At 40.0% G+C, this 25,546-nt stretch overlaps 1 protein-coding gene across 9 annotated transcripts in view; it reads left to right on the top strand.

The window, feature by feature from the left end:
• The window catches only part of PSD3 (pleckstrin and Sec7 domain containing 3), a 727,165-nt gene that overhangs the window by 315,945 nt on the left and 385,674 nt on the right, over positions 1-25,546 (top strand). The window contains exon 1 of one of the 9 annotated variants that reach the window (XM_032329169.1): positions 5,362-5,636. The exons of the other annotated variants lie outside the window; for them this stretch is intronic. The gene's annotated coding sequence lies outside the window, so the exon portion shown is untranslated. Of the gene's footprint in view, positions 1-5,361; positions 5,637-25,546 lie in introns of those variants that run through there. 9 annotated transcript variants of the gene reach the window in all.

Raw genomic sequence — 25,546 nt, 5'->3', positions numbered from 1 at the left:
GGCACACTTATTATTGGACTTCCTAAAATATCACTTCTTTTCATAAAGTACAACACACTGTGGTCAGGTGGCATAAATATTTAGATTTGGGATCAGAAGATCGGGAGGTCTGGTCAGCCTTTTTACTAGCTGCCTTTTTACTAACTGATGTTGGGTAGGTTGTTTGACTTAAGAGAGTCTCTGATTTCTTATTGGTAAAATGGAAATAAGCTTACCACTTTATTTATAGTCTTGTAAGAATTTGCTAAGTTCTAGTTTGTGGATATTTATTTTAAACCTATTGTGAGTTTTATAGTATTCTGAGTAATAGTCTAAGGGATACAAGAAAATAGGTAAGAAAATCCTAGTAAAGAAAAAAAAAAGATGTAAGGATTTGGCGAATGTTTGAATACAGGACATGAAGGCTGGGTCAAAGTCACTGTGAGACTTCAAGCTTAGATGACTTACTGAATCCAGAAGTAATAGGAATTGGGTAGATCAGCAAGGTTTGTGAGAGAATAACTGGTGGTGGGATCAGTTTAAACAAGTAAAATTTGAGGAGAGTGATGGTGCTTTATGTAGAAATGCTGGTGGAAATATGAGGTTGAAGGTTGGCTGCAGAGAGTTCAGAGTCACCATTCAGAGGTGAGGCCAGCAGCTGTGACATGAGTGAACTCTTGGAGGGTGAGCACCGCACCGAGACACGCTGCAGAGATGGGCACACAACAGCGCTACAGTGCCGCTCGTGTGTCTTCTGATTCCATATCTGTAGAAAATAGCTCCTAAGGTGAGTTTCCTGGCTGCTCTTCTCTGCTGGCTTCATTAGGGAGCCCTTGTAAAAGCTACTTGCTCTGGTCATTGATGTTCTTTTGGTTCCTCCCAGACAGTCCTGGCCGTGGCTGGCTCTCGTGGTTTTGGGCTCTTTCTGTTTGTTGAGTGCCTCTTGTATAAATTGGTGATGACTTCAGGAAATGGTGCCAGATTTGACATAGAGCTTCCTAGAAATGTTCTAATTCTATAGTTTACAGCTTCAAGTAATGTACCCTGGATAATGGTGGATGTTACCCTTGAGGAGTGCTGTGGGATGCTTACTGAAGTGGATCATCTTTTATCAAAAACCATATTAAAAGACTTCAAATGGGGGCGCCTGGGTGGCTCAGTGGGTTAAGCCGCTGCCTTCGGCTCAGGTCATGATCTCAGGGTCCTGGGATCGAGTCCCGCATCGGGCTCTCTGCTCAGCGGGGAGCCTGCTTCCTCCTCTCTCTCTCTCTCTGCCTGCCTCTCTGCCTACTTGTGATCTCTCTCTGTCAAATAACCAAATAAAATCTTAAAAAAAAAAAAAGACTTCAAATGATTAAAGACGTTGGGCATATATATTATAATACAAGGACATACATATAATTACAAGGACAGTCACAGGTCTAAATAAAAAACTGGATTGGCAGTTAATATTGTAACTGGTTGGGATGATATAGCAATCTTCTTATTCATGTATCAGTGCAATATTTAACTTTTAAAGGAAGCAGTAGCATTTCCTCTCAGCAGCGGTCACTAAACACAAGATTTGCAGTACTGGATGAGAAACATTATCCACTGATTTGTGGTTTGGGGAAAAAAAAAGAAATAAAGTTCTTTGAGGGTATTTTACATAGGAATACCAGTTTATCAGAATGCAAAATGGGTACATTTCCAGTGCTTTCATCTTTTTTTTTTTCCTACTGTGTATCTCATAAGCTTTCTATAAACTGATACAGGAGTCTGTATTAAATTAGCTCAAGCTCCTAGCAGAGCCTTAACACTCAGCACCCAAGTGACCATGATGTGAGGTATGTTCAATATAATCTTGAATGCTAATGAGGATTAATATTAAACTACATCTGAGCCAATGTTAGATGAATGATTTACCTTTATAATCCCTGCACCCCATATGCTATTTCATATGCCTGCACCTAAACCTCCATTTGCAGGATTCTCCTGAATTAAGAATTACAAAAGGAAAGCCTTACAAATCACATGCACTGCACTACTGAGGTTTTTAATCTTCCTACTTACCACCTTGCTTCCCAGCAGTATTCACCTCAGAGCTTGTTAGAAGAAGTCAGACTCTCAAGCCCCACCTCTGACCCACTGTTAGGATCTGCATTTGAAGATGTCCAGATGGTTCACATATATAATGGAGTTTGAGAAGCACAGGGCTAGGACAGTGGTCGATGGACCAAGCTCAAGTAGAGAAGCTCTAAAACAGGGTTTTTGACCTGACTTCACATTAGAGTTAGGAAGGGAGCTTTTTAAAATTCCGACTTCCCACGCTTCACCTCCAGAGATTCTGATGTTTAGGGTGACATCTCAAACGTGTGGCTTTTAGAGATTCCCAGGTGATTCTGCTCTTCAGCTTGGGCTGTCAACCCCTCAGAGTTTGTTGGAAATGTGTACCACACACCTACCCCTGACCTACTCCATCAAAGTGTGTGTTCTAACGAATTCTGAGGTGATTCGTAAGTACTTTAAAGTTTGAGATGTGGTGAAAAGTGTTTAGAGGCAGAATACAAAGCTCAGTGAGGCAGTCCCTGTTCTCAGGTAAGCAGGGTCACTGTGCTAGTGGCAGAGGCTTGTAAAAGTGAGTGGTCCTGGCTGTGAACCTTTATAGGATTCTTTTTCATCTTTGGTGTAGTGATCATAGGGTTCCCATCCTTACTCTTGAAACATAGGGATTGATCCATCTTCCTGCTAGGAAATGGTATGTGTGGTGGGTTTTTTTTGTTTTGTTTTGTTTTGTTTTTTGTAAAGTGTTTGTTTTTGTTTTGTTTTGTTTTTTTATAGTATGTTTTGTTTATGTTTTTTGTGGGTTCTGAAGTCAGCATGCTTTGGTTCAAATTTTGGTGAATTTTCTCCCTAAACCTCAATTTTCTTATCTGGGAAGAGGGATAATAATTTACTTCCACTTGATGAATACTCAAAATATGTTGTCTATTATTATCAGCAATAATACTGCTTAAACAAAGAGTTTTCTTTAAAACTTTTTCAAAGTCACCTGACATGAATGGGCTGTGGTCAGATCGATGAAGGTATTATATATTTGTAATAATAGTTCTAAGAGTGTTGGGTTACTTGAAGGTGAGGATTTTTAATGACAGTTTGTTTTACTGTCTTTGTAATTATCTATTTAGCAGCTCCACCTCAACACAAAGAAGGTGACATTTTTTAGTTGAGTAGTAATATAAAATTTTTAGTACTGAGAAAATAAGAGGTACTGAGTGATTATTGCAAAACAAAATCAGAGTTCTTTATTCACACTCAGCGTTCATTTAAGAGTAGTTTTAGGGTTCATCCTGTAATATACTCAGACAGTGATCTTTTTTTTTTTTTCTTTAAAGATTTTATTTATGTATTTGATAGAGATAGCGAGAGAGGGAACACAAGCATGGGGAGTGAGAGAGGGAGGAGCAGGCCTCTCTCTGAGCAGGGAGCCCCATGTGGGGTTTGATCCTAGGACATGACCCTAGCCAAAGGCAGACACTTAACGACTGAGCCACCCAGGCGCCCTGGCAGTGATCTTCTCAAGTCTTTAGTTTCGAGACTCAGAGAACCTCTGTTACAGGGTCCAGCACACCCTCCAGACACTCACTGTTTACTTAATGAAGAAGTTAATTACCAGCTGCTCTCTACTAGGTGCTAGGTGTCTCCCGGAGAGGAGGCCGATTAGATCACTTCACATAGTTCTAGTACAGGCGTAATGAGCCAGACATAAGGTTCTGAGACTGGGGCTACTTCTAGCATGAGGGGTTGTGGAGGCACTTGGAAGTGTTGCTTTTTGTGGCAGGTTTTGAAAGGAGGGTTAGGTCATGGGGTGAGTGGACAGGGTGACTGTCCAGATGGGGCCAAACTGAGGCAGAATTAGTAACAGGTGCTCAGATTTGGGCACTTGAGAGTTAGGAGTTGAGGGAACTGTGAACCTCTTTGCCCCTTCTGTTAATTTTTTAGACTGAACAGGTGCTGCTGCACTCAAGGCAGCTATTATGAGTTGACTTTTTACAACTTGTGAAACATTTTGCATGTCAAAAAGTGTAGAAAATAATAAACACATGTGATCTCATAGCCAATTAAAAAAATAAACATCGCAGATAAATTGCCAACTCCTGTGAATGCCTCTGTGGTCCCATTACTTTCTTTCTTTCCTTAAGGCAGCCATGACCTGTGGGTGTTGTCATTCCTATGTAAGCGTGCGTCTGTCAACACTAGATAGTATTTTTTAAAGATAGTATATTTTCATGTTTTTAAACCTTGTATAAAATGCTACCTTCATCTCTCCTTTTGTAACTCACCTTTTTTCTCAATATTTCAGATTTATTCTTAACTGATTCATAAAGTCCTAATTGATCATTTATTTGTTTATAGTATTCATTACATGAATGTATACTAGAATTTATTTTTCCATTTCCCTATTTATGGATACTTTGGCTGTCTTGTGTTTTTGTTATCTCAAATGGCATGGCAGTGAACATTCTAATTTGTGGCTTCTTGTGCACTTATGGGAGAGTTCTGTAGGCTAGGTGTATATTTAGGAATCCAATTGCTGGACAGTAAGTTTTTATCATTTTCTGGGTGAACCAAGGCATTCTTGAAAGGGCATATTACATTTTCTTTGAGAGGATGTAATTTTATCTGCTTTTATTTATAAAGTAATTTTTAGTTGTTTTACCTTCTGATCCTTATAATTCCGATATCCCAACAAAAACAGCTGGTGCCCGAAGAAGAAGCATAGGAAAGACCCTGACACTGCTGTCCTTTCCCTTGAGGGGCACTGAATGTGGACTCTGCTATCCATTAGTTGGGTCTGGTGGCTGTGCTTTCTGTCGAATGCCTGTAGCTCCTGGTTTCCGAGACTTCTCTGTGGCAGTTGCTGCCTGTGTCTGACAGCTGAGAGTGTTGGCTGTCCACTTCTGGTTGTCTGAAGCAGGACTCCAGTGATAGGGCAGACGAACATTTCACGTTAACAGTAGTAGAAGACCAGAATCAAAACTGGGAATGAAAATAGTAAAACACAAATCACATAAGATTAAGTGTGAATTTTATCTAATGTTAATGAATTTGATCCCCCCCCCCATTTCAGTCATTCTTTTAGGTATAGAACGTGTGTGCTGCAAGAAATTATAGTCTTCAAAAACAGTACTTCAGAAACTTTAGTTCTATTATGGAAGATGAATGCTGAAATTACTTTCTTTTTAAAAATGATGTTGGACAAACTTCTCTTTTCTTCGTTAAGAACAACCACTCCAAAATCAGCTAAGACAGTTGCCCTTTCTCCCTGTTGTCAGTTCGCCGTCTGGCTTCTAAAGAGTTAAGTTGGAGGTTTGTGAGGTCATGTGTGACTTTACTGGGTCTGGACTTTTGAAGCTGATCTCTTGGAGGGAAGCTGCCTGTTGAGAGGGGAGTCTAGGCAGAGGGGGAGGAGGGAGTGCTCCTTTCACTTCTTTCAAGTTCTTATCCCTCAGCCCCTGAGGGACATAGTGGCATTCTGGGAGAATGTCACTGCAGAGTCAGTGTGTAGCGGTTTGTACTCACAACAGAAGCAGCCGTATAAGTACATTAAAAGAGGCCTTGCTGAAGATGAAGGTTTGCTGAACAGATGGAACAGGAGAATGTTCTTTGTATTCCTGATAAGATTATGGGCAAATTGCTGACGGAGGTAACTGGAATTCAGTTTATTTTCTTTGGTTCTAGGCAGTACTGAATTATATATAATTGAAGTTACAGAAAATTCCTTGGATTTTAAACTTTTTTTTAAAATGGAAAACATCGTAAGAAGGTTTTAGAAACTTAGGAAAATGATAACTCATATATATTGTTTTCTAAATAAGGTTGACAAAAATGAAAAGGGTGTATTTGTTATAGGGTCTGTAATGTTTGGACAGGATGAGATTTTTTTCCTTAATAGAGTTGTGCTGCTTCTTGAGTGTTCAGACATAGCTTGGTGTTCTTAGAATAAAGTGTGCTTTCAGCTACCTTTTCTGAAACTGCATCCAGGCATTGGAAGGTTACCAGTTTGAGCTTGGTCATTTACTGGGGTCTGTTCTGACTGCTCTAAAGGGAGAGTTGGCTGCGCTGTTAGAGTAGAAACATGATTGTCTTAGAAGTTAGCATTAGGTTTGAAACCTTAAAGGCTAGCTGATTATCTAAAGAAAAAAGGCATAGGGAATATTTTTTTTCTGGAACTGAGGGAATTTCAGCTCCACAATTTATTAATGAGAAGTTCTCTCTCATTTTGTATTCATAAATAAGGTCAGTGATGGTAAAGGGGGGAACTTGAACCCAGAGTGTTGTTATTTGTGGAGGGGTCCATTCTTGAAATGCTTGGGGTTAAAGGATTCCTGAATACCTGGGAGCCTGTGAGAACCCAGGCGTATAAATGCCTAGGACAGTCAGCTGATTCTAACAGATGTATTTGTAGGTATGTATTGGTATGTATTGGGTAAGTTGAAGTTTCTTGCTTTGATAACAGTGTTTAAGTTCATAGTTTTAAATTCATATATCTAATATTTTATAATGTTATTTATCTTACCTGGCCATCGGTATAAAAAAAGCCTCTTTCTATTTGGATATTTTGTTTCATAGCTTTAATAACAAAGGACAAAGCGAATGCTTGATAAAAGGATGTGAAACATAGTTTGTGAGAGACATAGTAGTTATGAGCCTGGACTTGGGAATTACAGGCCCATTGACTGAATTTTATCTCTATTTCTTACAGTTTGACCTCTGGTAAGTTGCTTAACCACTCTTCATTTGCGGTTTCTTCGTATGGGACCTAGAGATGGTCATAGCACCTAACCTGAGAGGTGGTTGCTGTGAAGATAAACTGAGGTGCAATACATGGGCAGCACTTAGCAGAATTTCTCCTGCATTAATAAAAGCTCAATAAATGTTGGTAAACTGGCTGCTGTTATGTTTAAATTGCCCTTCCTTACATTAGGCACGTGAGAGGGCTTGGACCTTAGAGAGCGGCAGTCATGAACTTGGAGTTTGGGTTTGCCCTCACTGTAAGCACAGCAGGGTTCCAGGTGGTGCCCTGTGCCTCATGCCAGGCAGTCTTCCCTGCCGCTAGCCCAGCAGTCATCGCTGCAGTGGAGCCTTAGGGGTCAAGGAGGGCTGAGAGAAAAAAAGGGTAGGTTAGTGCCAGCTAGCAACACTTTGTGAAAACTTCTTTATGCTCATGTCCTGTTGATAGTGTGTCCTGTCAGTTCCATCGTCTTTGAATATGGAGCACAGGACTGCACACACGTGTACCTCAGGCGGAATGTGACCCACACTAGGAGTAAAACTGAAGCGATTGTCAGAACCAGGCCATTCTTTCTGTGTTCTTTCTGTAGGTGTAGACTGTCCTTTTCCATGAAGTGGTGGCTCTTTTTAGAGGGTTTATCTGTATTTCCAGCTTGGCCCTTTCTATCTTAATGCTCCAGGAGTTAGTAGCTGTGCAGCAGTTTGAAGCTGCTTAACTTAAATTTCCCGGACTATGACTTGTGGATAATATATTTTCTTCCGTGGTTTGAGATTACATAAGATAAAACATGGGGCACCTGGGTGGCTCAATTGATTCAGGGTCTTGCTTTCGGCTTAGGTCACGATCTTGGAGTCCTGGGATGGGGCCCCATGTAAGGCTCCCTACTCAGTGGGGCGTCTGCTTCTCCCTCTGTCCCTCCCCCAACCTGAGCATGTGTGTGTTTTCGGTCTCAAATAATTAAATAGAATCTTTAAAAAAGTAAGATAAAATATGTGGAAACACCTGGCAAAAGTCCCAAATACTAACAAATTTTTTGCTCTTCCAAAAATTTCTCTATTCTTCTATTACTGTGAAAGGAAAATTCAGTTTGTATATGAGACTCTGCCCATTTTGCTTTATAAAGGTCTCATGTCTAGATCAGTGTTTCTTAAGCTTTTGTTTACAATGATTTTCTTCTGTGTTACTAGTTTACCTTGTCTAGTGTCAGTTTCTGTTTGTCACCCTGACTTTCCCAGGAAGTCATTATAGCTTTTAAATTTCATTTTGAACTAGTTTTCAAAAATATGAAAGGAATATGTGCCAATGGTAAGAACTGAAATTGAAGTTCTCTCTTCTCCCCATTTTGCTCCCTCTTCTCAGAAGGAACCTCCTGATGGTTTTAGTGTATTCTTTTTTTTTTTTTTAAAAGATTGTATTTATTTATTTGAGAGAGAATGATCACAAGTAGGCAGAGAGGCAGACAGAGTGTGGGGGGGCAGGCACCCCGCTGAGCAGAGAGCACGATGCAGGGCTCAATCCCAGGACCCTGGGATCATGACCTGAGCTGAAGGCAGAGGCTTTAACCCACTGAGTTAAACCCCCAGCGCTCCGGTTTTAATGTATTCTTTAAGGCATGATCCCTGACACTCTTTGGGAACCAGTTTTAAACTACCTTAATGGTGCAAAAGTACAGAAGTGGAATGGAAAGTTCTGTCACATTTGCCAGCTCCCTTTATAGCTCAGTTCCTCCCTCTTCTGCAGCACAATGTTTGGAATGTTTGGGAGTACCCTTGTAAGGAACCTGCCTGCACAGCTGGGTTGTGTCTCTAAGAGCCCAATGCATTTGGCAGGTCCAGCTGTAGCTACACTGTTGTGATTCATGTGATCAGGCCAGAGTTCATAGAGGATAGCGAGGCATGCCTGGTCTGAACCTACTGTGAAAATGCTCAGTCCTGAAATTCTGGGGAGGCAGAGCCTGGGTTGGGTTCCAGCAAGGATTTTAGTCATTGTTTAGCTGACTAGAGGGTGTGGTTCAGTTAGCCCTTTGAGCGACTGTTGTGTTTGGCTTTTTGTCAGGAATAACATTGGGTGGAGGGAGGATACAAGTAGGTGCACTGAATGTGGAGTTGGAAGAAAGGGGCTCAGCTGCCAGCCTTGCTGCTTACCAGCTGTGAGCCAGAGGCGAGACTTCAGTTTGGTTCTCTGTTTCTTGGAAAATGGGACTGTTGTGAGTGTGAGATACTATAATGCGTATGAAAGTACTAGGTAGACTGCAAAGTGCCCTTTGGGTTTTTAAATTTGTTTTTCTTAGTGGATATTGAAAGGACTAGCTTATTCCTTCTGATTGGCTTAGGTACATTAAACTATTTGTGCTTTGGAGAGGGAGGAACCATGTAGCTGTCTATCTAGAGTTGGTGTCTTTGGACTTCATCCCACCACTTTGTGAAGGTTGTTTGTCCCATCTGCTGTTGAATGCTCCTGGCATACCTAGAAGCCTGCATTTCGAAGGGGCTAGGGCAGTATAATTTCTGTGCTCAGAATGTTCTCAAAGAAGCCACTCCCTTTTGTTGATTCAGCTGGTCCTTTACTGAGACTGTACCTTTTAGCAGAGGAAGCATTAAGTGAGGCCCTGAGCATCTCCATTGGCCCAACTCTGCTACTCATTGTGAGACCTGGGAGGAATAACTTCCTCTCTTGATCTCTGACTTTTCTCCTCTGTAAAACAAAGGCCGCTGGACAGAAGACTTTTTTGTATGTGGGGGTGGAGATGTTAGACTGGATATCTTCCTTTTTCTGTTTTTACCTTATTATATTCATCATCTTGGTGACCAATTCTTTCTTCTCCTTTTAAATAACTTAGGACATGGGGCACCTGGGTGGCTCAGTGGCTCATGACCTGCCTTCTGCTTGGGTCATGGTCACAGGGTCCTGGAATCGAGGCCCGAGTTGGGTTCTCTGCTCGGCAGGGAGCCTGCTTCCTCCTCTCTCTCTCTGCCTGCCTCTCTGCCGACTTGTGATCTCTGTCTGTCAAATAGATAAATAAATCTTTTTAAAAATAAATAAATAAAAAGTAACTTAGGGCAGTTATCTTCAAAAGCATAAAACAAGTGAGTAATGGGGTTAAACATCATTTGAGGGATGCTGTGGTGACTTGTGGGACCTAAATATAAGGAAAATCCTTTAAGGGTGACAGGGTGTTAAGAGTTAGGTATCATATTCTCCTGCCTATAATCCACTGACCTTGGCATGCTTTGTTTTGTAGTCGTCTAGAACTAATCATCTTTACTTAGGGTTTCCGTGTCTCAGATCTGTTGTTAGAGGAACTATGCATACCTGAAAGGGGGGAGAGAAAAAAAGGATGCCATGGTAGGTGGTAGCTGAAATAGAGATGCCACCATGAGAAGAAATGGAGTATGAATATTCTTTTCACTGGAGGCAGTAATCCCTTTAGGGCAGAGGAGGGGGCTTTTGCCAGGCTCTGTGTAAGATGTTTGCATTGCTGTGGCTTGGTTCTCAGTACTGTTCATCCATCCTGGTTCTTAAGTTCTTAATCTAAATCTTATTCACTAGAGGAACACATTTATCAAGTATAGACATTCAAGTCTGGCTTTCCCAGGAGAAGACTCCATTTCTAGGTGACAGAATGATAGGGAAGCATTTGTATTTCTTCAGTATTTTGCTGCTGAAAGATAAAAAGTTAAAAGCTGTCTCTGCAACTTACGAATCAGAAGGCATAGAACTGGCCCAAGTAGTGTGAGATAGTCATTGCCTTCTATAACTTGTGTGTGTAGTGTTCCTTGGGTCAACTGAGCCAACTGTTAGAGACCCATGGAAAGTGTCATTCTCGTTGAAATAATTCAGCTAAAGAATTCCAGGATTCATGACTTCAAAAGTCAAGGGTTGGTAAGAGAAACACCGATTTTTTATGTGATTGCCTGAGTATCCCAAGTGTATTACCATGTTTTAGAGGGATAGGCTCTGTTGTAGAGCCTCCAGTCTCAATTTAAGTAGAGATTCTGTTGGTCAAGATTTCATACTTCTTCCTAATTCCAAAGGTGAGGTCTCATATATTTATCTTGCTTAAACTTTGGGACAAGTAGATCAATAGGGGCTTAAATGTCAAACATGTAAGTACAGCTTCAGGATTGGAGGTGGGGATATGGCCAATCGGTTTAGTAGGTGATGAAGAATAAACCTAAGGACTAAATCAATATAAGATGAGTTTGGTTTTGCATTTTCTGGCATCTTGACCTTGGGAAGCTGGTGTGTCCCATCCTTGACTATAATTTTGAATTCATCATGGAAATTGCTGGGCATTTTCTTAAGCTTGAAAATGAGGGAACCAAACTATCCACCTGAAGCATAGCAAAAAACATGTTGGCATGTTTTAATTTAATAAGAAACTGCCTGTTCCCTGGGATCCACCTTCTCATTAGGGTCCTGGTAAATTTACTGGTCATTCTGGGGCTCCTCATTGGTAAGCAGTACGGATTTCACATCCCAATCCTTTGAATTATAACTTTTTAAAAAAAGATTATTTATTTATTTGACAGAGAGAGAGAGAGAGAGAGAGAGCACAAGCAGGGGGAGTGGCAGGCAGAGGGAGAAAGAGAAGCAGGCTCCCCACAGAGCAGGGGCAGCCCGATACAGGGCTTGATCCCAGGACCCAGGGATCATGACCTGAGCTGAATTACCTTGCTTAACCAGCTGAGCTACCCAGGCACCCTTTTTTTTTCTTTTCTTCTTTTTAAAGGAGAAAAACATTTTTATTAACAAAATATTTCACTGGGAAATTTAGGTTGAACAAAACAGGCACCCACTATCCTTCCACATGTGCACGCGCGTGTGCGCACACACACACACGGCTATTCCCAGAAATATCCCAGCTTGAGAGAGAACATACGGCACTTATATTTGAGCCATAGTCAGTAGATGTTTGAAATGTCAGCACTGATTATTAGCTCCATGTCTGGATTCATTTGGTTGCTGCAGAGGGAGAGCTGGCCATCTCCTGAGTCATCAGTGTCTCTTCCTGTGGCACTGAGGTCTTTTTGGGAGGTCTCCGAGCCACACAGCCATGGGGCCAGCTCTGGCAGTAGGCTGAGAGATCCAACTACAGAAGCTAGGCTGTGAGTCAAGGGTGGGGTTGCCCTATCCAATATGTGTGAAGTATTAAAATCCACCCATGGTTGGCTAGTGTAGAAGTAATATTTATCTTGTTTTATGAAACCATACTCAAAGACAGCAGTCTCCTGTAACTGTACACCAAGTTGATTAAAAATTGAATTAGATATACCTTCTTAAAGTACTTAAAAAGGAAGTTTCATTGTGAAAACAAGATTTAGGTATTTTTCCCCTCAAAATATTGTATATTATATGGATACCAGCTATCCTTCCTGTGCTCTTATGCCATTCTTTTTACTCATTGTTTTTAAAGATTTTTATTCATTTATTTGACAGAATGATAGAGCCAGAGAGCACAAGTGAGGGGAATGGCAGAGGGAGAGGGAGAAGCAGGCTCCCTACTAAGCAGGGAGCCTGATGCCAGGCTCGATTCCAGGCCCCTGGGATCATGACCTGAGCTGAAGGCAGATGCTTAACTATATGAGCCACTCAGCACACACACCCCCTTTTTTAAAGATATTTATTTATTTATTTGACAGAATATTTGCTTTTTTGGTAGCATCTTTTCTCTATTTTGTTTTCTTTCTTCTGCCTTTCCTGTCTCCTCTGTCCTCAGAATTCAAATTGTCATGGGATTTTTTTTTCCTTTCCCTGAATATTTAACCACGCTTATGTCTTCCCAGTTGTTTCTCCATTCCACATTCTTATCTTGCTGAGCCTCAGTAGCCACTGACAGACATGGACTTTAAGTTGCTATATTGATGTGGCCATTGCACATCAACCAGGGAGATTCTGGTAAGCCCAAGTTGCTTCCAGACCTGTCTATGGAAGGTAGACATCTACAATAGTCTTGTGTCTGCTGGTGATGCAAGTAGTAGTTGGAGGAATGCTGTCCTGGGAGCTGGAAGATGTGGGCTCTGGCTCTTGTTCTGTCTCTATCTAAATTCCTAACCTGTCTCCCCATTCACTCATACGGAAAATAAGATTAGATTAAATAATTTACAACATACATTTTCAGCTCCAAAAAACCCATTACTTGACTCCATGAAATCTTACTAATTGGCTTCTTGCATTAGCTCTTTGTGATCAATTAGAATCTTCTTTACAAAAACAAATTGAAAAATAGTGAGCAGACTGTGGAACTGGAGCAGGTAGAATAACACTGAAATTAGCAGCAGTGCTCACAGCACTGACAAGATGGAGAGCAAGTGGAAGGAGAGGCCATTTTCCATTCCTCCATGGTCTTTTTTTAGGCTGTGTACACAGGTTGACTTTTGTATTGTTCTTCCAGGAAAGTAACATCTACCAATTACCCCTTTTCAGTCTGAGTCTTCTTTATCCCTTCTTAAAGTCCTTTCTCACATGAAAGCAGAAGTGTGACCCAAAGCAGCTGAAATGAAACCAAAATGTAGGAGTTTAGAGTCCATGTAATTCTCTCCTGATTCTTAGTTATCCAGTGGATATTATAATATCCACTGGATATTGTATCCCCTGCACTTAGGAGAGCTATTCTTTCCTTTTTAACCCGAAGAAGTGTATAATTGGCAGTCGGGAACCTGCGGTTTTTCTAGTCCTTTACATTAGCTCTGTGGTTCTGGACATGTCACTTACCCATTTCTGAGCTGATTTTGTCTTTAAAATGAAGGAGTTGGGCTACGCAATACTTAGATTTTTTTCCAGAGCCAGCATGCCATGACCCTGTAGTTTTCCTCTTCATTTGTGAGACCATGAGAAAGCAGTGGCGGTGAGGGAAAAGGAGAGGGACGACAGTCAGATTCTTCTGATGGCTTGTATAGAGCTTACAGCCTCCTTGAAGGCAGAGGCTGTCTTTTATTTTTTTGTATAGCACTAAGTCCAGGTTACCACGATGTTTTAAAATTGATTCTTTTTTTCAGTTAGTGTATTGATTTTAGCATTTATGAAGGCATCAGCTGTCTGAGGCTCTCTCTGTGAAGGCAACCTCCTTGAAACATGAGAGGATTCTAGACTGAATTTTTCTTGTAGCGATGGCACAAGTTTGAACTATCTATACTTTCATGAGGAAATTATCTCCTTTCGCAGGATGGTAGAAACTATTATGTTGATCTCCCTTTCTGTTTGTTTTTTCTTCAACAAAAGCCTCAAGGACATTCATTGTTCCCCAAGCTTGTAGTAAGTGTCTGTTGGCATCCAGGCTGAAGGACCTGCTTGTGTTTTTGAAGCCTAAGTGAGGTTTAGCAAGGGAACATCAGTGTTTCTTCAGGGAATTCTTTGCCTTTGCTTTCTTGATAATGATAGTGCCAATCAAAACATTGGTATTCTGATTGATAAAGCTGAGTACATGCACTGAGTGGCTTATCAAGAATATTTTCTGGTCATGAGGAGATCTGAAAATCTCCTTTCCCTATTTTTATTTTTTTTCAGTACCACAGACAACTTCGGAGTTGGCACATTGCCCTGAGTTTAAAATACATCCCATCACAGTGAGGGATGCCACTCTTTCCAGTCCTGGAGAATGCTTTGATTTAGGCTCATACCACTGACTTAAGGCAAAGGTATCAGTAGGAGTGGAGAGTTAATCTGTGCTATTGGTTAGCAAAAATAGAAAGGATTTATTTGATTTATATATGCTTATTTTATTCAAAACATTAGTTGCAGTATTCTCTCCTGTCAGACTCTTAGACTGGGTTATAGTTTGATTTATTTGTGATTCTCTTTTCTGCTGTGTCCTAACTGATGTAGTAATGAGGTCTGTGAAGCTTCTTCACCTGAGGGAGAAGAGGGACTCAGAGGGCTCAAGTAGCCCTGATTTTGTGCGACTGACATAACTAAGAGAGGGGTTGATGTGGTGGTTCCAGACCTCTCTTAGTTGGAAGTAACCTGTCTCCTGAAGCCCTGCCCTGTACCCTGGAAGTGATGCCTGAGGATGGAGTTGCCACCTTGCCTATGTCACTAATTCTGGGACCACAGACAGGGCCACGTCATTGGGATGGCACAGATTCCAAAGGCCCAGGGGGCAACTACTCCAGCAAGTTGGAGGATTTCTCCAGCTTACTGCTGATATGACAGCCTCTCCTCTCCCTGTCCTCCTCAAGATAATATCTGTATAGATGTGCCAAGCGTCTATGAGTAATATAATCTCAAATCAGAATGGTAATAGTGAAAGATGCTGTTAACTTTTGAAGAAAAAATTCTAATTTACTAAATATAATTTTATCTCCTGATTTTTTTCTTCTAAGAATAAACTTACCTTCAAGTTAAAACTTTGTTCTATTTAAATAACAAGACTTTAGACAATCTAGACTAGTTTGTGAACTCCCCTGACATACTTTGAACCATCCAAGGCTGTACATTCCTGGATTTGAATACAAAGCTTTTCCCACCAATTTGGAATGAACTGGTCATTGTAACCAGTTTTGTATGGGACAGTTGTTTCGGATCCTAAACCCTATAATGACATCATTTTCTTTATACCCAAAATAAATGCTGTGCAGACTAGATTATTCTGGAATTTGACTGCTCTATTTTTCTCCCAATTAAAATCTGTTGCAAAGGAACCCTGCTAGTGAACAGTTTCCCTTATAAGTTATTGTTTTTGTGCTTCTAACTTTGCTAGTAATAAATCTTATTTTTCCATGAGAAAGCAGCCCTTTCTATTTAAGGTGGAGTAGGAGTTGTGGTTGAAATTGCAAGCACATCCAGTGTGTTCTATTTTGATTTTCTAGCTTCAGAGTATTCAGTGAAAATGGTTTAATCACAATGTGGTTTGGGTTTAAGGGTATAGAAGAGTAAGAGTGGGATGCCTGGGTGGCTCAGTAGGGTACTAAGCCTCTGCCTTTGGCTCAGGTCATGATCTCAGGGTCTGGGGATAGAGAGCCTGGCGCCAAGTTGTCTGCTTCTCCCTCTCCCTGTGCCTGCCTCTCTGCCTACTTGTGATCTCTGTCAAACAAACAAACAAACAAACAAATAAATAAATAAATAAAATCTTTTAAAAAAAAAGAGCTATAAATGGTGAATGGAAGGAGGATCATTATTCTATTTAGCTGAACACTAAATTGTTCATACATAAGGCCTTGAATTATAGAAACTAGCAATCAGTAATAGAGTTCTCATGTTTTTGTTGGGACATATGCATGTCTACCTCCCATCATTTATATGAAAAAGAATAGAGGAGAGATCACCTTGTAGTAAATCCCACCTTCTTTAGAACTCTCTGAGGATTGAAGGGGACCTTCCTTTACTTTCTTTTTATGACATCTTTGTATTTGATGAATAATTACCAGAACTCATAGTTTATCCTTGGGAAGCTACAGCTCTTATGTAATTATGGATATATTTATATGATTTAAAGAGTATTAATGCAAGTGTTGCTCTAAATATTTTATGCATTCCCATCGAGCTAACTGCTGGATCTCTTTGAGGGCTAGAATTCTAAAGTATGCGATGGCTTAGAATCACTTGTAGGGGTAAGAATCTGTTTCTTTATTTCAGGAGATTCATTTTCATAGCCCAAGCTGGCCATTTCCTGACAGTATTGCCCTGGGGGGAAAAACCCTCCCTTTTGTCCTTTGTAAAAGGACAGTAATACAGTAATACTTCCAGAGGTGTTTCAGCTAAGGTAATGCTCATGAAGTGCTTAACACAGTGTGCAAGGAAATGTCAGTTATCACCACCACCTTCACTGTCGTCCTCCTCAAGTCATTCTGTATACTTGAAAATGCCTGTATTTTCACTGTGCTTTTAATACTATTCCATTAAGCATAAAGCTTAAATTAGCAGCAAGGGACATTATTGCATACTCATTTCCTTTTTACTCTTCTCTATGCTTTGTACCTCTTGGTGTCCTTCAGTCAGGGGTGCTGGCTGAGGCTTAAAGCTTTATCCCAAAGCTATTATTAGAAGAGGAGAAAAATCCAGAATACAGAGTTCTTTGCATACATCTTTCAGGGAGAGGGAATTTCCTAATGCCTCTCACAGCACTTCATTGCATAAAGGGTAAAAAAAAAATAGAAAAATTTAAATAATGTCTGACTCCTTTGCTTACATTTTTAAATATGGTGAGTTTAATTCCTCATGCTGATATTTGGCTGTCTAGAACAATAACTTCCAGTTATGGGTCCCCATAATTCTTCTGATGATTTCAGTTTTTATTAACACCACAGCAGAGACAGCTAGAGTGTAGCATTAACAGTGGAAAAAACAACTTAGAAACTGAATATGTTCTTTTTAAAAGTTAGAGTAATATGAAAATTTATGGGTCTCTGCCCAAGGAAAGTCCCATGCCTAATTTCATAATGTTCTGACATATGGAACATAAGAGGAAGACCTCTGTACCTTAACATTTTACCAGGCTTTCTTTAGTGAATGCACTCATTCTTCGATACATATTTATGTCTAAAACCTTTGCTGCAGAGCTCTCATTGACTGAACATGAGCAAAGACTGTATATTAGTAAAACTGTAAATTATTGTGGATATAATTCATCTTAAAACTAAAGAAAAGGTTTTATTTTTTTGAGGTTTTATTTTTAAGTAATCTCTATTCCTAATGTGGGGCTTGAACTTACAACCCTAAGATCAAGAGTCATGTACTCTACCTGCCGAGCCAGCTAGGGACCCATAAAGAAAACATTTAGATTGCTATGAAGATATCAAAAAAAGATTTTTTTATTTAAGCCCATGGTGGGAGCATTTTTATGTCAAAAATAAACTACCTCTGATAACCTACCTCTAAGTAGTCTCTGCAACACAGAGGGGTTGTAAAGTCATGTGAACTTTGGAACTGTACAGTCTTGAGCTCCTTTGGGATAATGGCATGCTCTACAGAGTAGTTGTGGTTTTTGTTCAAGGAGCACTGGTTATGGGTTGAATGCTAGTTGGTGTGATCCTCAGTCTCATTGCGTATCCAGTGGTAAGCTGCAGGTACTGCTTCCTGGGATTGTAAGACACTTGAAATACTGACTAAAATGGGAGGATGGTGAAGTCCATCAGATTGTTGGCGCTGGAAACAGCAGAGAAGGGGCTCTTCACTGCCTTTCTGCTCCTCCAGCTAGTAGCTAGGGTGCCTTTATCAGCTGTATACCTCCATTGGCCTTGAGCATTCTACTTGCAAATAGAATAGGTTATAATTAAACAAAGGAAGGGGCCAGGGGCCCTTTGTTACTTTATGCTTTTAAATTCATTTTGTCACCTTCATATACTGAGTCATAGGGGATTTTTCTATGGGTGGTGTGGCTCAGTGTAGAAGACTCTTCCTTCCCTGATCCTTCTGAGACTTCCTGAGAATGGTTCATGCCTGTTAACAGCAAACAACTATCTCTTGAAAAACTCTATAGAATTTGTCCATCACCATCATGGTTGAGTCACCAGGCATGACTGGTTGATACCACCTGACTGGGTGTAATCCAGAAAAGCCCACCTGCTCAACAGCATCCTTTTTTTTACCTAGTTCAAACAGTGCCTGCCCTTCTGTTCTCCATTTCTGTGTGGGATCCAGGGAGCCCTTTCTCTTCATGGCAAGTAAGGGTGACTGATTCCTCCATGCTAGTGGGTTTTAAAACCGTGTGTGTGTGTGTGAGTGAGAGAGTGAGTTTAAAATAGACATTTTCAAAAACAGAGTATAATAAAGAACTCCCAGGTTTATCAGATAGTTGAAAGTGGAACTTGCTTTGTCTGAAGCTTAAACTGCGTGATACTGAATTCTACTTCAGGCATCGCCAGCACTCCTCTAGGGGCTGCTTTCCTGAGTTGTCCTTGCTAAAAATACATAACATATTTCTCCCTGCCCTTCTGTGCTGTAGACAAACATGCATACACACAGGAGCACATATGAGCAAGCCGTAACAAGTAGGACGGTTTACTAAGCCACCATAAAGTTAGGTACTACCTAACTGCCTTAAGCATGAATTGTCACTCCTGGCTAGGTTTACCAGACAGTTTAGGTTATAAACTTGATTTTTATCCAACAGAAATTATGAGACTTCTTTTACTTTGCATCCTCTACTTAGGTTCTTGTTTTAGTACCTTTTAAGGAGTACATAGTACTCTAGTAACCTTACCAAGTATAGTAGGAAAGTCCCATGCCTGATTTCATAATGTTCTGAGAGAACATAAGAGGAAGACCTCTGTACCTTAACATTGTACCAGGCTTTCTTTAGTCAATGCACTCATTCTTCGATACATATTTATGTCTAAATATGCTGCAGAGCTCTCATTGACTGAATATTAACGAACTCTGTATATTAGTAAAAACTATAAATTATTGTGAGATATAACTCATCTTAAAACTAAAGAAAATATTTTATTTTTTTGAAGTTTTATTTTTAAGTAATTTCTGTGCCTAATGTGGGGCTTGATCTTACAACCTTGAGATCAGAGTTTGAGATCAGAGACTAATGCCTGTTGTAGAATTTTAGAGGGAGAAGGGACATTCATCCAGTCTCCCTTACACACACACACACACACACATACACACACACACACACAGACGCACGCGCACACACACATACAGACACACACACACAGAGTTGTACAGATGAATGAATATACTAAGGTTAAGGAAGTGACGCAGCTTGCCCCAAATTTCACTGCTAATGATGAGATGGAAAGAATAATTCAACTCTCCTGCTGTTTCAGAACATCTTCAACATGTCTCTCATATCTGACTGCTGTTTGTAAATTGGCCTTACCACACTGGCATCATAACCCTGTCTGAGGGAGGCAGGATAAGCAGTGTGTTCTCTTACGTCAGCCTGTCTGGATACACATCCCAGCTCTGGCATACTGCTCACTTGTGCCTCAGTTTTCCCGTCTGTCTAGTAGACATACTAATGATACCTACTTCATAGAGTTGATACGAAAATTAAATATGCTAATGCCTGTAAAAGTCTCAGAACAATGCCTAGAACTGTGAAAGTGCTTAATACACATTAACTGTCATTTTTATCTGAATGCAGATAAGCATTGAATGGCAGTGGAGAGAAATTGAGTGCAGTCTGTTATGGATCACACTGAAATGTTTACCACAGCCTGGGCAGACCAACTAGGGTTCATTTAGTTCATTTAGCATTAGCAAAATATATACCAACCACCCAGGTCATCTGTGGAAGGCCCACATGTTTGTCCTTAGTGTTTTGAGACATTTTGGATTAGCCTTCCTTCCAGTACACACCTCCCCACCCCACCCTGTATCACAGGATTGATTGGGGGCCTGACGCTTAGCTGCTGGGCATGAGATGGCAGGATGTTTTCAGACAGAGGTAGTTCTTGCTCTAAGCTCTTTAGGCTTATTTACTTGGCAGTTGCATTCCTTTGAATTAATGCAGAGTGGTTTAGTTTGAGACCCAGGGGACAAAAGGATGAGCAGTAGGATCCTTAAAGGCTCATGGGATGGTTACTTTTTACAAAGCATGAGCCATTATTTTGTTTGTTCATGTAATAATGTAAATTATTATGTGGAACAGTATGTGGGAGGAGAGAGAAGAGTTTTTATGGAACGATGGCACTGCATTGTCTGTCTATGTGAATGATGTGGGTGAAATAACCACAAAGTATTGCTAAGTAACTACCACATCTGTCAGTCCACTGCCGTAGGCTGTGTGGGAGGCAGAGAGATACTGTGTGGAGCTAATTGTGTCATCACTGTGTCATGGGAGAGCCACAGTCAAGCCCAAGTCTTGCTTTGTGTGCTAAAATACTTGGAGGATAACCCCATTGGTACTTTGAGCTCAGTGTTAAGTTGACTTACAGTGGGTGATCCTGTGGTGAGTGGTGTGTTCTAGAACTACTGGAGCTGCAAAGCCTTCTTAGGAAACTTGTTTTTCTTTGGGTGAGTAATCCTGATTCCAACTTACATTTGCAGAAGTGTTTCTTTTCCAAGTAGGCCTCCTCTGTGACTGGCCATAGCCTGTCTGTTACTCCCTTCTCCTTGTTGTAGCAAACAGGCTCCACCTTGAAGGGCCATGAGTTGTATGAGGAAAAACAAACTAAAGGTGCTTTGGTGGAGAGAGAATTCTGTGAGGAAGGTGTACCTAGAGGAGCCAAGGAAGTTTGCCTTTTGACAAAGGAACTTTTAAAGGGAAACTTTAGTCTGCTGTTCTTTGGTCATGGAAAATTTTTCCTCTGAAAGTAAGTTAGATTTGTGTCTCAAAGATCAATGGAGAAAATGTGTTTGCACTAGGGATGTCTTTTCTTTCTGTTCTCTGGTGAGATAATAATGCAGGAAACCAATGAATTCACCAATTTGGACCACTTGTAAATGGTGTGCTCTTGAGTTAGGATGCTGGCATGCTTCCGTGGCTGCTCTTCTGGTAAAAATGAGGAGCAGTACCTTGGCTGCTTTTGAGAGAGCTTAGTACAAGAAGTGGTGTTTTGAGATTTAGTTCCCTTTTCAAAGACCTCTTCCTTCTGTTTGTTTTACAGTTGGTTTTTCTTTCTTTCTTTTTTTTTTTTTTTTTTGAGTTATCTGCCATTCTGATTTGTATGGTAAGCCCATTTCCTTTGGGTCATTTGTAGAATGTATAGAGACTGGCTGAGATTACTGCGAAACAAGGTCAAAGTTATATTTTTGAAATGATTTTAGCCAAAATAGGTTGTCAGCCACTGAAAGCTTATATTTGTTTTATCGAACATTAATATTTTAAAGAAGTTGAACTTTGGTTTGCATGTATTAAAAAAGTTTCCCTAACTCCTTGTAGTTTTGTTGTTGTTGTTGTTGTTGTTTTTAAAGATTTTATTTATTTATTTGACAGAGATCACAAGTAGGCAGAGAGAGAGGAAGGCAGAGAGAGAGGAGGAAGCAGGAGCCCCGAGAAGTGGAGAGCCTGATGCGGGGCTCCATCCCAGGACTCTGGGATCATGACCTGAGCTGAAGGCAGAGGCTTTAACCCACTGAGCCACCCAGGTGCCCCTTGTTGTTGTTGTTTTAAAGAGAAAGGACACATTTAGTGAATAATGGTGCTTAGCTTTCCTAATCACAGAAGTACTTTTGGAGAGCAGACGCAGACTATTTCCTTTCCAGGAAACCCATCTTCTAACATTAGACAATGAAGTCCTTTGGATAATACTTTAGACTTAATGTTTCTTGATCACATCATGAAGCCATAGCTCTACATGAAATCAAAACTTAAAACTCTATAATTATTGGCAGAAGATTGTTCAGAATCTAAAAGCCCTGCTCAGGGCTGCCAGAGGAATACAGGTGTGAGTGTGAGCTTTGTCAGATGGCATTGTGTGATAACTGGTTAAGCCATATGATTCATTTGATAAGTGAGATAACTGAAAGCCATTCATAATTATGCTCTTTATTAGAGAGATTAGAGAGCTTTGTCTATACAGGGCAGGCGTCTAGAACAGTCCTCTATCATTTCATTCTCAGACTGACCCTCCCTTACCCAGTGGCTGTCTGTCTGATGTACAATGTGATATTTTGAAGATAAAAATGAGTTGTTGATCTGATTGAGGCTAGAAGAGAGTCATCCTAATTCTTAACCAAGCTGGAGTACTTGAAAACCTTAGAGCTGACCAGAATGTTGTAGAGTTTCATCTCTCATTTCATTTAATATGCATATTTTATGGTCTTTTGGCAGTTAGTAATAAAGTGTTAAGAACAGTGATATCTTGGTAACCTAACTAAGTGGCATGAAATTAGGCCATTAGGATGGGGAGGGAAAGCATAGGCTGTTTCTTCCAGAGCCCACTCTGACTTTCATTGAACTTGCTCTTATTCCTCTTGAGCTCTATGTAGACAAACCTGGGTGTATTTTACCTGGGTAATGTTTTTCTTTTAAGGTTTTATTTATTTATTAGAGAGAGAGCGAGAGAGCGAGCGAGCACACAAGCCAGAGGAGGAGCAGAGGGAGAGGGAGAATCAGACTTCCCACTGAGCAAGGAGCCTGATGTGTGTCTCCATCCTAGGACTCCAGGATCATGACCTGATCCACCCAGGTGCCCCCTGGGTAATTTAGATGACATAATGTGGAAGCATCTGCACAGTTCATTAAAATATGGTATTATGGTATTGGCATATGTCGAGGAGACTTGTTTACCACAAAGCAGTGAAGAAGCTCTTGGTAGAGAGCTGGTCCCTGGTCTAACCAGTGCCCAAGAACTTGTTCATGGCTGATTAAAGAGCATCTTGCATTTGCTGTCTGTCTTCTACTTTCTGGACCTCGATTTTTGCATGTGGAATGCTGTCCACTGGAGTTTTAAGATCATGTATACTATCTGTGTCTGCTACTGGTAGTATTATGTATACTACTATCTGGGCCTGTGTTTTTTGTTTCTGAGCATAATTCTACACCCCCACTTTGAAGGTCTATATCCTAGTTCCTTTCTGTCCTGGATATGTAGCTAAAAGCCTTACCCATCAGATCAAACCAGGAACAAAGAACTTAATTTTTTTTATTAGTTTCAGAGGTAGAATTTAGTGATTCATCAGTTGCATAAAACACCCAGTGTTGATTTGCCTCTCTCTCTGTTTTTGTTTTATTTTACTTTTCCTTCCCTTTCCCTATGTTGATCTGTTTTGTTTCTTAAATTCCACATATGAGTGAAATCATATGGTATTTGTCTTTCTCTGACTTATTTAGTTTAGCATAATACCCTCTGGTTCCATCCATGTTGCTGTGAATGACAAGAGTTCATTCTTTTTGATGGCTGAGTAATATTCCATTGCATATATGCATACACATATGTGCATGCGCACACACACACACACATATATACACCACATTTTCATTATCCATTCATCTGTTGATGGATATCTGGGCTCTTTTTATAGTTGGGCTATTATGGATATTGCTGCTATAAACAGCAAATCACTTCAAATCACTGTGTTTGTATCCTGTGGATAAATACTAGTATATTTATAAATACATATAGTGTGTGTGTGTGTGTGTGTGTATATATATATATATATATATATATATATATATATATATAGTATACTAGTAGTATAATGGCTGGGTCATAGGGTAGCTCTATTTTTCACTTTTTGAGGAACTTCCATACTGTTTTGAGGAGTGACTGCACCAATTTGTATTCCTACCAATGCTTTCTCCACATCCTTGTTAAATCTGTTGTTTCCTAGGTCATTCATTTTAGCAGTTCTGACTGGTGTGCGGTGGTATCTCACTGTGGTTTTGATTTGTATTTCCCTGATGCCAAGTGATGTGGAGCATTTTTTTCTTGTGTCTGTTGGCCATTTGTATGTCTTCTTTAAAGAAATGTCTTTTCATGTCTTCTGCCCATTTTTTGAATTTTTTTGTTTTGTTTTTTTGGTGTTGAGTTTAATAAGTCATAGAACTTCATTTGGATGAAATGCACATGTATATTGGGAACCTAATTCTAAAAGGAAAGTATTTATCATTGAAGATAATTTCAAAAGTAAAGTATATATTCATTGAAGACAACTTGAAAAGCACAGAGAAGAAAACAAACTATTCTACCAACAAGGAATTGGTACTATTTCTGTATTGGCGTATGCATTTTCATCGTGTGTGTGTGTGTGTGTGTGTGCATGTGTGTGTGTGTATGTGTGCATGCACACACGTGCATAGAATGTATCAAGTTTATTTAGATAGCATTTCCCCAAGTTTGGTACAAACACTATTCATGGTATATGAGATATTATAGAAAATATGTGAATGAGCATGTTTCATTAATAGGTGTATATTCTAATATGTATTGTAAAATTATAACTAGCGCATCAAACCTGTGATTTCATTGTTACAGTTACTGGGAAGACCTTTAGTTGTTGGGAGTCGTGAGCATCTCTTCATTGCGTCACTCCTTAGGTGATTTCACTAGGCCTTTAATCTAGCACATCAGCAATCTTGTCAGCTCTACCTTCAAAATATATTAATAATTCAGTTCTTTCACCATACCAAATGCTGTCATGATCCAAATGGTTCAAGTCACAATGGTTTATTACAATATCCTTTTATCTAGTGTTCCGCGTTTTTTTTTTCAATCTCTGTTGGCTTTTCATCTCAGAGCATTAGCCAGAGTCCGTACCATGATGTATAAGTCCCTACAAAATATACCCCATACCTTTATGATCTCATCTCCTTTCACCCTTCTTACTTGCTTTGCTTCACTCACATTGGCTTCTTCTCCCTTCTTTGAACACACCAGACAGGTTTCCACCTCTTCCTTTGCCCTTGTTATTTCATCTTCTTGGAATGCTATCTCTCAGTCTCATGGTAAGTCCCTTCACTTTGATCTTTCTAGTGAACATTTACCTGGCTACCTTCTCTCTAAAATTCTAACCCTTTTCCCCACAGAGCCTCATATTCCCCTTGCCTGCTTTACTTTTTTCTCCCTAACCATGTCACTAACATACTGTATATGTTACTTATTTTAGTTACTATCACCTATCTCCTCACTAAAATGTAAGCTCCTCCACTAGGGAAGGGATTTTTGTCTGCTTTAGTCATTGTTGAATTTCCAGCACTAAGAACAGTGCCTAGCATATAGTATGCACTCAGTAAAACCTTGTCGAAAGAGTAGGTTAAATAAAAATTATGAGCTGACTTAAGGAGTAATGTTAAGTGAACCAGTACATGTGGTGAAGGGATATATAAAAGTCATTGAAAGTGATGAATGATACTTGAAAAACACTGGTTTAAGTAATCTTTAAGTTAGTTTTTTGTATGTTATTGTAAGATAGTACTGTAGTAGATGTTTTTAAGTAATTTTTTGTGCACGTTTA

The sequence above is a fragment of the Mustela erminea genome, chromosome 21 (genome assembly GCF_009829155.1).
Source record: "Mustela erminea isolate mMusErm1 chromosome 21, mMusErm1.Pri, whole genome shotgun sequence".
Taxonomy (NCBI): Eukaryota; Metazoa; Chordata; class Mammalia; order Carnivora; family Mustelidae; genus Mustela; species Mustela erminea.
The sequence above is the reverse complement of the archived record's forward strand: the minus strand, read 5'-3'. Positions and strand labels throughout refer to the sequence as shown.